Source organism: Rhinolophus ferrumequinum, chromosome 8, assembly GCF_004115265.2.
Source record: "Rhinolophus ferrumequinum isolate MPI-CBG mRhiFer1 chromosome 8, mRhiFer1_v1.p, whole genome shotgun sequence".
Classification (NCBI taxonomy): Eukaryota; Metazoa; Chordata; class Mammalia; order Chiroptera; family Rhinolophidae; genus Rhinolophus; species Rhinolophus ferrumequinum.
Window position 1 is genome coordinate 92,017,949 of NC_046291.1, and position 15,311 is coordinate 92,033,259.

At 39.0% G+C, this 15,311-nt stretch overlaps 1 pseudogene; it reads right to left on the bottom strand.

Moving 5' to 3' along the window:
• Positions 1 to 271: 271 nt before the first annotated feature.
• Positions 272 to 15,311, bottom strand: part of LOC117025593 (40S ribosomal protein S27-like) — a 28,797-nt pseudogene continuing 13,757 nt past the window's right edge.

The following is a 15,311-nucleotide window of genomic DNA, read 5'->3' on the forward strand; positions in this document are numbered from 1 at the left end:
AATTTTATCTAGATGTATTTATACAGTATGGATACATTTTTTCTGCTTCTTTCATTCAGCATAATTAATTTGAGATTCATGTGGGTTGGAGCATGCTCTCGATAGTTCATTCTTTTTTTTGCTGAGTAGTATTTCACTATATTGATATACCACATTTATTTATCTATTCTATGTTTTGCCAATAATAATAACTTTATTGAAAATGACACCAATATAGGAGATCACAGTTGTATACCTTAAAAATTAAACATAACTACCTTTTCTTGGTAGATTAACTAAAATTATTGAATTGGTAAGGATTTCTGCAATAGAATCCAAATTCAGAAAGCTGTGTGGATCGTTCGTGTTGCTTTCTTCTACATGAGCAACCTCCTGTGAGTCTGGCTTTTCCTCCTGGTGGCTGACACACACTACTGAACAATCACATAAAGAACCACCCTCTGAGCATGGCTGAAAACCACTGTGATCTTGTAGCAACCTGGACATTTTACATCCATAAAATAAGAATTTGGACTTTGAACTTGCCATTTGTTTTCATGTTTTTTATTTTCCTCTTTCAAGGATGTATGTAGCAATCTCTAGCCAAAGGCTGATGTTGATCTTTTCACAAGGCCACCCATCTAGATCTCTCTATATTCACCTTTTAGTGGGCATGTGAGTTCTTTCCAGGTTGGGGCTATTACAAATAAAGCTACTGTGAATATTTGTGTTCAAATCTTTGTATGGATATATTCCTTTTATTTTTTCTTTTGGGTAAATACCTAGGAGTGGAATAGCAAGACCATACAGCAGGTATATGTTTAACGTTTTAAGTAAATGCCAATTTGCTTTCCAAAGTGGGTGTATATGTGTTCGCCACCTCCTCACCAACACTTGGTATGGTCGGTCTTTTAAAGTTTAGCCATTCTGATAGGTGGTATCTCACTGTGGTTTCAATTCGCATTCTCCTAATGACTAATGATGTTCAGCATCTTTTGGTGTGATTATTTGCCATTTGTGTATCTTTTTTGGTGAAGTGTCTATTTAAATGTTTTAACTATATTTTTTAATTAGGTTGTTTGTTATGTTATTGAGTTTCTCAATATAGTTATATATTTTTCAATATATACATAGTTTTTAGTACAAGTTCTTTATTAAATATATATTCTTGGAAAGATTTTTCTCCTAGTGTGTGGCTTGTCTTTTCATTCTCTAAAAGTATCTTACAAAGAGCAGAATTTTTTAATTCCTGTGAAGTCCTGTATATTAATTTGTTTTTACATGGATCATATTTTTCGTTTATATCATGGAAATCTTTGTTTAACCCAATGTCAGAAAGATTTGCTTTTATGATTTCTTCTAGAAGTTTTATGTTTTAACAATTTTACATTTAGGTCTATTGTACATCTTAAGGTAATTTTAAATATGGTTTTGAAATATGACTCATCCTGAGTTAATTTTTATATAGTGTGTGAGGTACAAGTCAAAGTTTATTTTTTCACATATGAATATCTAATTGTTGTAGCATCATTTGATGAAAAAACAATCCTTTCTGCACCGAATCGGCTTTGCATATTTGTCAAAACTCAGTTGTCCATGTATGTGGGGGCAAAACTTACATACCCTCTCTTCTGTTCCATTTATCTGTCTGTCCATCCTGACAGTGATGCCACATTGTCTTGGTCAGGGGTCTGCAAATGACAGCCCATGGGCCAGCTGCTTATTGTGTAAATAAAGTTTCATTGCAACAGAGACACCCCACTCATTTATATATTGTCTATGTCTGTGGCTCACTATGATGGCAGAAGTGAGTGGCGATGACAGAGACCACATGGCCCACAAGCCTGAACTATTTACTGTGTGATCCCGTAAGGAAAATATCTGCCAGCTCTTGGTTTTGATTATTGTAGCTTTGTAATAGGAGTGTTAGTACTACTTTCATTCTTCTTTTTCAAAGTTATTTTGGTTATTCTGGATCTGTTGCATTTCCATCTGAATGTTAGAAACAGCGTGTCGATTTTTACCAAAAAAAAGCCCACTGGGGTTTTAATTGAGATTGCATTGAATCCATAAATCTATGTGGGGAAAAACTGACATCTTAACAATATTGAGTTTTCCAAACCCATGAACAAGTTATATCACTTCATTTATTTAAGTTTTCAGTAATTTTTCTCAGTAATATTTTGTAGTTTTCAGTGTACAAGTCTTGCACATCTTTTCATTTTAGTTTTTAATTGTTGCTGGCATATAGAAATAGAGTTTATTTGTATATGCTGATCTTGCACCCTGCAACCTTACCAAACTCACTTATTAGTTCTAGTAATTCTTCCATAGATTCCATCAGATTTTCTACATAGATGATCAAGTCAAGTGTAAATGAAGAAATAAAGGCATTTTACTTCTTGTTTTCCAATATGGATGACTTTTATTTTATCTATCTATGTATTTATTTTGCCTTATGAAACTGGTTAGGATCTCCAGTTGAATAGATGTGGTGAGAGTAGATAGCCCTTTCTTCTTCCTGATTTTAGGATGAAAGTATTCAGTCTTTCATTATTAAGTATGGTGGTGGCTATAGGTTTTTACAAATACCCTTTATCAGGTTGAGGAAGTGTCATTCTATTCTTAGTTTACTAAAATTTTTTTCTTATCAAAAATGAATGGTAGGGCCGGCCCGGTGGCTCAGGTGGTTGGAGCTCCGTGCTTCTAACTCCAAAGGCTGCCGGTTCGATTCCCACATGGGCCAGTGGGCTCTCAACCACAAGGTTGCCGGTTCCACTCCTTGACTCCTGCAAGGGAGGGGGGCTGCGTCCCCTGCAACTAACAACGGCAACTGGACCTGGAGCTGAGCTGTGTCCTCCACAACTAAATTGAAAGGACAACAACTTGACTTGGAAAAAACAGTCATGGAAGTACACACTGTTCCCCAATAAAGTCCTGTTCCCCTTCCCCAGTAAAATCTTTAAAAAAAAAAAAAAAAAAAAAGAATGGCGGACTTACCCAAATACTTTTACTGCACTGCATCTGTTTAAATGATGATATATATATATATATATATATATATATATATATATATATATGCATGTATACATATATATTTTTTTATTTTTTAAAGTTTGTTATTATGGTGAAGTGTAAATGAAAACTGGTTGATTTTGTATGTTAAATCAACCTTGCATTCTTGGGACAAACCCTACTTGTGTTATCTGTTATATTGTCGGATATATCGTATTTTGCCATGTATAATGCACTCCCATGTATAATGTGCACCCAAGTTTTGGGCCCAAACTTTCAGGGGAAAAATCTTTTGTTTTAATTTTTTAATTCAAATTTTTATTTGTTTACATTTAGGTACTTGTTTTTTGTATTATAAAGGAATCTTAGCCAGGTATTTTTTCACATATTATGGTACAAGAAATTTTATGTAACAAATAATTAAAAAACACAAGAACGGATATAAGGTACAAGAAATTTTATGTACCGGTAACAAATTTACAATATTTACGCATCATAGAAGGCCAAGAAATCTTTGTCGTCGTGCAAGTTCATCGTAAGTTCAACAAAACCGATTATCATGTTCCAGGATATTATTTTGCATACGGATATCCTTATTGATTTCTAGAGTTACACTTTAACTCTTAAGCACAAATAAAATAATTAAAAACATTTATGTAGATACGGAATTAGTACTACCCATATATAATGTGTGTTCTTATTTTTCCCTCAGAAATTTGGGCAAAAAAAGTGCACATTTACACTGCAAAATACAGTACTTTGCTAAATGTTTGTTTAAAGTTTTTGCATATGTACTTATGAAGGATACTGGTCTTTGACTTTCTTTCATAGTAATGTTTTTATCTATATATTTTTACATCAACATAATGCTGGCCTCATAGAATGAATCATTTATTCGGAAAAGTGTATGAATTGGTATCATTTCTTTCTTAAATGTTTGATGAAACTAGTGAAACAGTGAAGCCATCTGGGCCAGGACAGTGTGTGTGCGCATATGTGTGTGTGTGTGTGTGTGTGTGTGTGTGTGTGTGAAGTTCTTTAGCCAAAAATTCAAATTCTTTTATAGATATGATGCTATTCTGCTTATTTATTTCTTCTTGAGTGAGTTTTGGTCATGTGTGTTCTTCAAGCAATTTATCCAATTCATCTAGGCAGTTAATACTACTTATTAATCTTTGGCACCTCACCTGTCTCATTCCTAATATTGGTAATAGTATCTTCTTTTATTCCTGGTCTGTCTAGGTAGGGGTTCATTAATTTTATTGATTTTTCTCAAAGAACCATCTTTTGATTTAATTGATATTGTTTATTTTTCTATTTCCTATTTCATTGAATTCTGTCCTGGTCTTTATTATTCCCTTCACTTTTTTAATCTGGTTTACTTTTTCTAGTTTTTAAAGGCAGAAACTGAGGTCATTGATTGGGTACATTCCTTCTTTTCTAACATAGTTGGTTAGTCCTGTCAATTTCCTTCTCCATAGTGGGCTCTCAACCACAAGGTTGCCGGTTCCACTCCTTGACTCCTGCAAATTTTGATATGTTGTGTTTTCAGTTTCATTCAGTTAAAAAAACTTTCCAAAATTTCTTTTTATTTCTTCTTTGATCTATAAATTGTGTTATTTACTTTTCAAACATTGAGGTTTCTCTGTTATTAGTTTATAATTTAATTCCAACATGCTTGTACGAGTATGGTGTACTAATTTTCTATGACTGCTATAACAAATTACCACAAACTCAATGGCTTAAAACAGCACAAATTTATTACCTTATAGTTCAGTAGTTCAGAAGTCTGGCATGGATCTCACTGGATCAAAATCAAGGTGTCAGCCGGGCTGCATTCCCTTCTGGAGGTGCTGGAGGAGAATGTTTCCTTGCCCTTTCTAGCTTCTAGAGGCTGCCCACATTCCTTGGCTCATGGACCTCTTCCCCCATCTTCAAAACCAGATATGTTGGATCGAGTCCTTTTCATGCTGCTATGTCTGTGGTTCTGTCACTCCTTTCCTCTTCCACTTATAAGTTAACCACGATAATTGCAATGTGATGACATTGAGCAAGGATAATCCCCAATCTTTAGGTCAGCTGATTAACAACCTTAATTTCCTTTTTCCCATGTAACCTAACATATTCACAAGTTCCCAGGATTAGAACATAGACGTCTTTGGAGAGTGATTATTCTGCCTACTACATATAACTTGAATTTTAAAAAAGTATTGAGACCTATGGCCCAGAACATTGTCTATTTTGATAAATGTTTCATATGCACTTGAAAGACATGTGTATTCTCTTGTTGTTGGGTGGAGTGTCCTATAAATGTCAATTAGATCAAGCTGGTTGATAATGTTACTTTGAGACTTCTATAAACTTACTGCTTTTCTGTCTACTTTTGCTATAAATTATTAAAAGAGTAGTATTGAAATCTCTGATTGTTTTGTCGATTTCTCCTTGTAGTTTATCAGTTTTTGCTTCATATGTTTTGAAGCTCCATTATTAAATGTATAAACATTTAGGACTGTTGATTAATTGACTCCTTCATTATGAAATGGTCTACTTTATCAATGGCAATATTCTTTTCTCTGAACTCTATCTTGCCTGATATTAATATAGCCACTCCAGGTTTCTTTAATCTAGTGCTAGTATATCTTTTTCCATCCTTTTAAAACTATCTGTGTCTTTAAGTTTTAAGTTGTGTTTTTTTATGTGCAGCACATTTAGGTATTCATTTTTATACACTATGACAATGTCTTTTAATTGGGATGTTTAAACCACTTACATTTAATGTAATTATTAATATGTTTTTGCTTAAATATAACATCTTATTATTTATTTTCTATTTGTCCCATCTGTTTTTTTAATTCTTTTCCTGATCTCTTTAAAGTTAATTAAACATGTTTATGATTTCATTTTACCTTTTTTATTGGCTTACTAGCAATAACTCTTTGCTTTATTATTTTGTGTTTGCTTCAGGGTTTATGCATTTTTTAATTTACAACAATCTAATTTCAAGTGATGTTATACTACTTCATATATAGTATAAGACCATTATGATAGTAGACGTCCAAGCTATGCTATTGTTGTCATATGTTTTACTTGTACATATGTTATAACCGCCACAATACATTATTATTTTTGTTTATATTAATATTTATTGTTACTATTTTAAAATTATCTTTTAAAACTATTTAAATAACAAGACAAATATCTTATATATTTATTCATGTAATTAACATTTTTGAATGTTTTTAATTCTTTTGTGTGGATTCATATTTCTCACTGGGATCATTTTCCTTCTGCCTGAAAGGACTTTAATATTTTGTGTGCAGGTCTGCTGGTAATGATTTCTTTCAGCTCTTTATGTCTGAAAAATCCTTTATTGTACCTTAATTTTTAAAGACCTTTTGCTGGGTATAGAATTCCAAGTTGATTTTTTATTTATTTTATTTTATTTTTGTTTTTAAATATTTAAATTATTTTGCTCTATTGTCTGTTTGCTTTTTTTTCCTGAAAAGAAATTTAATGCAGTTCTTACCTTTGTTCATATGTAGCATAACTCTTCCCTGGCTGCTTTTAAGATTTTCTCTTTATTGATGGTTTTGATCAATTTGAATATGATGTACCTTAGTGTGGTTTTAGTTATGTTTCTTGTGCTTGGAGTTCATTGATATTCTTGGTTTGGTGTGTTTATAGTTTTAATTAAACTTGAAAAATTTTGGCCATTATTTATTAAGATATTTCTTTCATTCTGTTTCTTTCTTGGAAAATTCCACTTATGTTAGACTACTTGAAGTTGTCTCATAGATCACAGATGCTCTCTGCTTTTTTTTTTATTCTTGTTTGTCTCTATTTTATTTTGTATAGTTTGATTGCTATGTCTTCAAGTATACTAATGCTTTTTTTCTATAATGTCTACTCTCTTGTTAATCCTATCCACTGTATTTCTTTTTTTAATCTCAGACGTTTCAGTTTTATTCTGGAAACTCATTTTGGGCCTTTTTATATCCTCCATATCTCTAATCAACTTTTTGAACATATTGAAGACAGTTATAATGACTGTCTTAATATTTTGTCTGCTGATTCTAACATTGTGTCAGATCTAGGATGATTTTAGTTGACTAATTTTTCTCCTCATTATGAGTTGTATTTTCCTGCTCCTTTAAATGCCTGATAATCTTTGATTGGATGTTAGACAATGTTAATTTTGTCTTATTGGGTGCTGGATGTTTTAGTATTCTTGTAAATATTCTCAAGATTTATTCTGAGTTGTAGTTCAGTTACTTGGAAACACTTTGATTGTTTAAGGTCTTGCTTTTCTAGTTTTTTAGGTGGATCCATATTTAATCTAAGGCTAATTATTCCCCACCGCTGAGGCAAGTCCCTTCTGAATAATGTACCTAATGTACTGTGAATTGTAAAGTTTCCCAGTCTGCCTAATGGGAACAGGCACTATTCCTGACCCTGTGTATATGAGTGCTGGGCACTGTCACCTCTAATTATTTCTTTGAAGTTGGGTATTTTTCTCACAAGCATTCAGTACTCTGCTGAATACTCAGGGAAGACCCTCTGCATATCTCTAATGTTCTCTCTATGTGCAACTTTCTCCTCTCTGGCATTCTGTCCCGTGAATTCTAGCTGCCTTATCTCCCTGAACTCTCAGCTCCATCTCAACTCAAGGAGTCCTCCAGGATCTCTCCTTGGTTCCCCCTCTCTGCATCGTGGCCTGGAACTCTCTGAAGGCGGTCAACAGGCACAGTTATAGGGCTTACCTCATTTGTTCCCATTTATCAGAGATCACTGATCTTTGTTGCCTGATACTCATTGTCTTAAAGCTGTTGTTTCAAATATTTTTCCTGAATTTTTAAAAGTGATTTGGTAAATCTCGTTCTTGTTCTTGTAATAATTCTTCATATTCATGAATTTTCTTGTTCTTCACCTTAGCCAGAAACAGAAGTACCATAAAGCTTCTCCTTAAGCAGAAGTATGAAGACAAATACAATCTTTAAAAAAACTTCCAACTGGTAACTCTACAGGACAACAAAAGGAGCACAAATTAGGAAGGAGGGAGTGCCTCTAGGATCATAAACTATTTTAAAGTCATTCTGCTCCCACTGGTATCCACCCACCAGTGCTTCTGAGGAAGTAAATTACAAGAAGTCATGGCCTACTTGCAATAAGCCCACGGGTTGTGGTTTCTGTCTGCTCTGAACTTGGGGTTTTAACTTGGGTAGTATTCACCGTGCTGTTTATGAGCAAAGCCCTCCTGTGAGCTGCCTACCCAGCATGCTCTTCCTGCACCCATGTCTTGAACCATACTCATCCTTCAAGGTGGGCTCCATTGTAACTTCCACCAGGAAGCTCTCTGTGACATAAAGCTGGATTAGGTGGCTCTCTCCTCAGTTCCTGTGCCTCACTTGATTATATAACTTATTGCACTGTATTACAATAAGCTATGGGCATGTCTGGATCTCCAAACAGATAGAGAACTCCAGGACAACAGGAACAGGTCTTCAAATACTTTGCAGCCTCCACACCTAACACAAAGCCAGTCCAGAACAAGCAGCAGGAAAGATTTACTGGGTAGCTTGGTAAAGGAATGAATGGAGAAATAACAAAGGAGGTTGGCCTCTGGGTCTCCTGCTTCATCCTCTGGCTCCATCAACTTCCTGTGGTTCTGGGTAACTCACCTGTTTAATCTAACTGTGCTCCTGGGACCTGATCCAGCCCACCGATAAGGTAGAAGGGAAAACCAAACAGTCCTTAGTTTCAGGAAGGTGACTGAGTCCATGGCTGACTTGCTCCCTGATAAAATTCTCCGGGGAACATGGAAGCCGAAACATCCTGGCCATCAAGTCTCCCCTGTAAAGTAACCTTTGCTTTTCTCTCTCCCCTTCCAAGTCTGAAGGTTTAATAATGATAATAAAAACAGGACATATGATTTGTCCCCATCTGGGACAATAAGAGGGCAATAGCTTCTGAGGCCACAGGCATTGTGTCTTCCCAGCCACGTGAAATAGCCAGTATCTCATTCTATCCCTTGTGCCCCTATGAATAGGTAAGAATGAGGAAACTGCAGCACGTAGGAGTCAAGTCGCTTACCTAAGGCCACATAGGAGCTCAGGGAAGGGTATCACTAGAACCCTCATATCTAAGATTTCTGGCCTGTGGGCCACGAACCTCAGGGTAGAGTGGTATAAGAGGAACCCCACAACACTGGGGGAGGCTCTCTTTGTGGATGGGAGCTCAGAGTAATTGTAAATGGCCTTTCAATCCATATTTGCTCCAAGAATTGTCTCTATTCTGAATAAGTAATATCACACACATCTACTTGTTGTTAATTTTTCCAACCAAAATCGTTGAATGTTATTAATATTTTGGTGAAGAGGTATATATTCATTTAAAAAACATACATGATGCTTTTTTATTTCATTATGTATCCTATTAAACCATGTGCCCTGTGGTTCACAGTCCAGTTTTCCTTAATCTTTAAGTATTAGGTGTGCTGGAACTGAGATGGGGTTTAGCCACTCCTAGCTTTGCCCTCTGTTTTGGGGGCAGAAGTGAGTCCCAAGGGCACAGTGTGGGTAAGAAGGAGGGTAGCTGCCACCCCTCCCCTGAGCGTCAGGCAGACTCTGCCCAGGTGCTGCCTAAGCCCCCACCCCCAACCCTGACTGTTCATGTATCAGGAAAACCACAGACTTGAGTCCTTTCCATTTTTTGGTGGTTTGGGTGCCTTGGCTAAGGGCCTATTCTTCCAGCTTGCTCGGTTCCACCAGGCTGTCACTGAACACCTGGGGAGTTATCAGAATGCATCACACTTGATACTTGGACGCTTCCTGCAGAAATTCTTGACCTGGATCCAGAGGTGAAGGGCCAAAGATGGACTGAGACCAGTCCCTGAAAACCATTCACAGATCGTCCCAAGAACAGCATGGAGCTTTTTGTCTCTCCCTACCCAGATGTGGACACTCTGGGGCACCAGGACACACAGCGAGGCAGCAGGGTGTGGCAGTAGGGAGGGGGTTGGAGGACTGACAGAATCCTCATTCTGCTGAGATGGATGAATTCCTTAACCTCTCTGAACCCCACTTTCCTTATCTTTAAAATGGGGGAAAATAATATACTTATTTTAATGGGCCTTGGTAACGATTAAAGAAAAACATGTCAAGTGTCTGGTTCCATATCAGCTATATGGCTGCCTCTCATCTGATGTTCATTCCCTGTGTCTGCCTTTGCAGAGCGTGCCCTGGACGTATCCTGGTGTCCTGGGTCCACTCAGCCACATTTCTGCTGGTGGTGGGGAGAACCTCCAGAGGGGAGTAAGGAGATAGAGGCGACTGCAGAGTGGGAAGTGAGGACGACTGGTGTTTGTGTGTACATGAGTGTACACACATGTGTACAGAGGAGGCAAGCCCATGAGATGCAAATTAAAGGCCTCAAGAAATTTCTGTCTAATGTCCCAGATTCCACCATCCTTTTGAGTTCTTCTGACTTAAGCCATCTTTAAAATGCGAATGTTCCTGGGAATGCTGACAAGCTTCTCAGCTTTAGTGTGAATGTTTTCATTGTTTTTCATTGTTTCATCACCCTAAGAGTGAGGAAAGTGGGTGGGGTGAGGACACGGGAACATCAAGGTTGAGGTCAGGAAGGAAAAGTTCAAGGTGAGGGGGGGTTGGGGTGCAGAAGATAAGTTGGGCCAATCTTGCAGGGTGACATTCAGGTGTGGGGGTGAGACTTGGGATCTTTTTTCCCTAGCATGGTGGTCAGGAAGGGTTTCGAAGTGGACAAGATCCTCTGCACCCCAGCCAGAAAAATGAGCATGAGCAGATGGCTTGAAGCTGTGTGTAAACTGTGCACTGTTCTCTAAATGCCTAGCATTTCTATGGTGTGAGCAGCCACAGGATGGCCACAGAGCACACACCTGCTCCCTGGGAGGCAGAACCACTCTCGGAGGACAGAGGTCCTGGTTGGATGAGCCTCAGGGAACTCCCTAGAGGGCTGGTGGTCAGGCTTCCTGAACACGAGCTGCCCCGGGCCCTTCGGTTCATGGCACTTGCTGCCACCTCAGAGGCTTCACACATGCTCTTGTGTATTCTGCCCACTCGATCCTTCCAGGCCTTTCCTGGGCTTCTTTAAGTTTCAGCTCAAATGTCACCTCCCCAGAGGGAACTTCCTGGTTCTTCCCCATCTGAAACAAGCTCCGTCTCCCATCAAAGCACCTTCTTCCTCTCCTTCACAGCTCCGGTATAATTTATAGGTAGGGATTCATCTGCTTTGAGGCATTGTACTTCTGGGATATTCAGCAAGACCCAGTGAAGAACAGGTCTCAGGGAGAAGACCTGCTGCACGCCTCCTTGGACAGAGCTGAGGAGGCACAGAGACCAGGGAGTGGCCTCTGAACAGAGCCCCAGAGAGCTGCTGGGCCTACAGGGTGGTGGGCTGCATCCAGGGACCCCACCGCATAGGTCGGTTGTCCATGGAGCTGCATAACCCTCCCAGAACCTAAACATGGTCTTAGAAAAAGAAAGGGAACCCCAAACTAACTGTGATCCATTCAGGATTTGCCTTCCCAAAGAAATGAAGTCTCAAAATAGAAATTAATGTGAATTATAGAAAATTAAGTTACATTTTTTGCACACCTGGGATTGAGAGTATGAAGTTCATATCCGTCTTGTTTCCTGACTCAGCTATGGTCTGTATCCTGCACTTGACTATATGTTCCCTAAGGGCAGGGAAGTTGCTCCCATCATAACCACTGCATTTCTGGGCCAAACACTACGCCTAGCACATAGTATGCACTCAATAAATGTGTTTTTCTTTGTGGGGGTGGGAAGCTGCATGGGATGGATGAACAGCAATAGTCTCCCCCCTCTGCAAGCTCACCACCCCAGAGCAGATTTCCTTGTCCCATGGGAAGTATCCCTTCCCTCCAATGTGGCCAGGCATGTCTGAATCCCCCCTCCAGATTGTTTTCTGGGAAGCTGCCACAGAGGTTTACCCTGGCCATGGTGCCTGGGGCCTCTGAGAAGCAGGAGACAGCTTGGGTAAGCTGGTCTCTTTGTTTCCAACATCAAGGCAGGCTGAGCAGATGCTTGGCAGTCACCATGGCCAGGCTGGGCCTGCCAGAACAGGGGCTGAGGCCAAGCCAGGGAATGTGTCAGGAGAGATTACAGGGGTGGGGGGCACAAAGACAGCACTGCAGGGCTCCTGGGAGCGTGCCTGAGCTCCAAGTCCGCATGGCAGGCTGTACTGCCCATCAGCGCGAGAGCTCCTGCCACGGGCAGGGAAGTGACAAAAGGGCAGGAGAGGCAGGCCCTGGGGCCACCTCGGAAATGAGCACAGTGATCATAAAAGCCGCCAGCACGTGCAAAAGCCTGGGTGGTGGAGTGCAGTGTGCGTAGCTCTCAGCCCTGAGACTTGAAGCAGGTGCCTTTGGCTCTCTGAGTCTCCATTTCTTCAACACTAAAATGCCACCCTTCTCTCCTCTGCCTTGTGATGCAGGGGCTGAGACTGCAACCACTTTTCTGCGTTACCAGCGGGCTCTACATTAGGTTCAGCCAACAGGGGGCGCTAGAGGGAGGCTGCAGAGCTGGAGGAGGAAGACGGGACTTGCTTCTGAACCGTATCTGCTGCTGGTTCCTGTAAGCAACCGCCTCCAGCAACCCTTCTTTAACCCTGCCGAAGCAGTTCCTTCCTACAGCAGCCCCGGAATCCAGTCTGCAGTTTCCCCACCTTCATAGAACCAGCAGCTTCTTGGTGCTGCATCTCAGGACAAGCCCCAGAAGAGAAACGTCTCCTCCTCTTACACCCCAGAGGTCTGAGCTTCAGCCCCACAAGGCGTCTCCTACAAGATCTTAAATTTTAATAATTCTAATCTCTTCCCTTCTTCCTCTAGCCCTAGGATAGTAGCAGCTTCCAGCAATTATTATCTCAATAACTTAGTTTTCTTCTTGTCTTCTCAGTTACCTAATTAACGACTTTATAACCTGGTTAACACTTTTTATATTAATTTCTCTTTGTGAAAATAATGGGATATGGTTTCTATATCCTAACAAGGTCCTGGCTGATCCGTTAGGCTAATGAAATATGCTTCTTATAGCTTTTTGAGGATGAGATCAGATGGTTTTCACACAGTGCCTGGAATATAAGAAGTCTTCAATCCACATTAATCTTTCCTTGGCTCTGCAACACTCTTAAAGTCATATGGTGCCAATTTATTTTCAAAAATCTTACATTTTTTTCCTATCGAAATGTTCAAGAGCACAGGTTTGGAGATAAATAAAGCTGTTTGAATCCCAGGTCTGCTACTTATTAGCCGTATAGCCCTGGACAACTTTCTTCACCTCTTGAAGCCTCGTCTATCAAGTGGAAATGATAATAGCAGCACTTATCTTATAGGGTTGCTATAAAGATTATATGAGATAATGTTTGCAGACAGTGGCATATAGTAGCACTCAGAAAATTATAGCTTCTAACTCTTTTTTTTTGTTTATTATTCCATGGATACATCAACCAAATCTTATCAACTAAATCATCAGCTGTTTGAGAATAAGTTCTGTCACTCAGTTTTCTATAATCCCGCAACCAACCTTAAGCCTCAACAATACCTATTACAAGGCTAGGCACATATTCCAAGCTTAATAAGTAGTATCACAGGCATTTAGAGTTGGGGCAAGCTCATTTTAGAGCTACAAAGGGATTTTAGAGGTGATTTAGGGTAACTCTGGTAGCTGTTGTACCATCTTTACGATGTACCCACCAAATGTATGTTCAGCCTCCAGCTGGAAAAATATTCTTCTTTAAGTAGGACTATCTCCCTATACTGTCCACCTCTTGACGGAAGCTCTGTCTCTTGGGGTCACACAGGCAAGTCTATTTCCTTTCTCATGATCAAGCATCTGAAGGTGATGGTCATATTGTCCCTAAACCTTCTCTTCTCCCAGTTACATGTTTCTGTTAGTTCCCTCAACCGTGACTTGGGTAGTACGATTTCAACATGCCTCTCCTTTCCAAACACACTTCACACATGAGTGTCTGTTAAAACCCTGGTGCTCAGAGCTGATGCAGGGCTGCACACAAGGGCCGACCAGAGCAGAGGGTCAGGGCCATCACCTCCTACGATCAAAGTGCTCTGCTCTCTTGGATGGAGACCAGAATCACAGTCTTCTAACCCTTTATTTGGGATCCATGCCCCACTCCTTTTGCACTTCCCTTCAATTAAAACTTCTGTATCAGTCCAGGTTATTACTTGTGAGCAATAGAAAATATCTGTAGTTGAGTTATGCAAATAAACAAAAATAGGAAATGCACATTGGAATTCTTGGAAGATGGTAGTGACAGTTTTTATTCTTCCCAAATTGTTCACATAAACAGAGCAACCCATATTGTCTATGGGTCTTTCGGTAAAACGAAAGACCCATAGACAATATCTACAACAAAACTAGGTGATAAGGTCTCCCCAAGAATCTTCTGAGTGTGTGGGAACAACCCACTGGTAGCTACAAGAACTATATAGTATCTACATGGGTGCAGAAGGAAGCACAGAGAGGTAACCAGGCTTCTGATGCCCATAAGGACAGAATAACCCCCAAGCCACCAGTATGAACTAACTGGAAAGCACTCTGGGCCAATCTGAGAAGAGCAATCAAAACTGGGAAGGCTTTGCAGGATGAATGCAATGGGACCATGATATAATAGAGCTGATGATGCTGGAACAGAATGAGCCCTATAAACTCATGAAATTTAACAAATCAAAGCCCTTTTCCAAAACAAAGGTCCACATTGAGAAGAAACAGATAGGTGGAGAATACAAGTTGAAGAGGACAGGGACAAAAAAAGCAAGGGAAAATGAAGGTCCAGATAAAAGTAGAAGAGGCGAATAAAGTAGGCTGATCTCAGAAAGCAGGAGGCCATGTTTTCAACCACTGTGAAAACAACATAAGAGGGAGCTCTACAGAAATGAAGCTAAAAAAGTTATTCTAGCACACATTTCCATGCTAAAAACAAGGAAAATGCATTGCATTAAAAAGTGAGCAATAGAAAAGAATCAGTCAAATCCCATAGGAAGCTTATTTTGAGGAAATAAGAAAATAAGGAGTATTATAAGAATATATAATAATATATAAGAATCAGAGAATAAATATCCTTACAGAAAATGATACACACCAAAAAGACATATATGAAAAAGAGAGAAATCATAATCTAATTATTAAGAAAAAGCTAAAATGTAGTATAAAAATGATTTAAAATATTAAAGAAAAATCTAAATTAAAAGGAGAAAAATCTTATAAATGAGGTGATTAAAAAATAGGAAAACTTGAAAAGAG